The sequence below is a fragment of the Callorhinus ursinus genome, unplaced genomic scaffold (genome assembly GCF_003265705.2).
Source record: "Callorhinus ursinus isolate GAN/ISIS: 27379988/994484 unplaced genomic scaffold, GSC_fseal_2.0 scaffold9, whole genome shotgun sequence".
In the NCBI taxonomy this organism is placed as follows: Eukaryota; Metazoa; Chordata; class Mammalia; order Carnivora; family Otariidae; genus Callorhinus; species Callorhinus ursinus.
The window spans coordinates 34,917,546-34,919,012 of NW_027397071.1; positions in this window are offsets into that span (position 1 = coordinate 34,917,546).

Here is a 1,467-nt window from a genome sequence, read left to right on the forward strand (position 1 = left end):
TTAACGTATAATGTATTATTTGTTTCAGAAGTACAGATCTGTGATTCAACAGTCTTGCACAATTCACAGAGCTCACCATAGCACATACCCTCCCCAATGTCTATCACCCAGCCACCCCATCCCTCCCACCCCCTACCACTCCAGCAACATAACTCTTTACAGATGTCTTGAGTTGGAACAAAGGATCCAAGCCATTATGCTCCAGCCTAGGTCTGTCACTGGTTTCTAGATTTGAACTTGGATAAGGCAGTTCTCTTCAGTTGAGGCATTCCCTCAGTTTCCCTGAAGGAAGCTGACAGCTGAGTGCTTTCCCTTGGCAATGTTTCCTGCAGCTGAGGGAATAAAAGTCCATTACTCAGAGTGATCTGGGCAATGCCTCATAGCATCCTCCACGTGGATTATTAAACATTTGTCCATATAATAGGTTTTACTAAAATCTAGAAAAAATCTATATACTTCATCATGTTTATAGTTTTTGTGTTTTTTTTTTGGCCATGCAGGTTTTCTTCGTGAATTGTGGTTTGGAAATTCACACATTTTAAATTGGATTCTTTTGTTTTTATGTTAAATTATAGAAGCACATACTATCTATACCTATACACGGTCTTTGTAGTTTTTATGCATTACATCTAAATTCTGAGTCTGTGTCATGTCTTTCACTTGGCTATGAATTATGTTGGTGCATAGTAGGTGTTCACTTTAATGTAATTGATATTGTAAAACTTCCTGTTTGGTTTGTGCTTTTCATATTTTACTCAAGAATTTTTTATCTTCTTTGAAGGCATACAGGTGTTCTACTATTTTACTTCTTTTTTTAATATTTTTATTGTTATGTTAATCACCATACATTACATCATTAGTTTTTGATGTAGTGTTCCATGATTCATTGTTTGTGCATAACACCCAGTGCTCCACGCACAATGTGCCCTCTTTAATACCTGTCACCAGGCTAACCCATCCCCCCACCCCCTTCCCCTCTAGAACCCTCAGTTTGTTTTTCAGAGTCCATCGTCTCTAACGGTTCGGTCTACTACTGTTTTACTTCTAAACATTGTGAAGCTTTGCACGTCCACTCTAGTTCTTTCCTACTCCTGAAATGAATATACAAAAATGTTATTTTATTCTCTATGGCTAACAACTGTCATAGCAGCAGTCCTTGACTAGTCCATACATAGCCTCCCACACACACTTACAATACTATCTCTGTAAAATATAAAAAGTCATATATTATCTGTCTGGTTCTTTGTCTCTACTTCCATTAGATTTTTTGCTCATCCCTGAGGCAAATTTTGCACTGACTTTTAGAATAGTCTCAAAATAAATCTTGAAAACTGAGAGGGGAAGTTTTCTTTCCCCAAAAATGTGGTTATTTTGGTCTTTTGCATTTTCTTCAGTCTTTTAGAATCATCTATAATAATATAATTTGTAATTTCATTGACTTTATAGATTAATTTGGGAGATAACTAA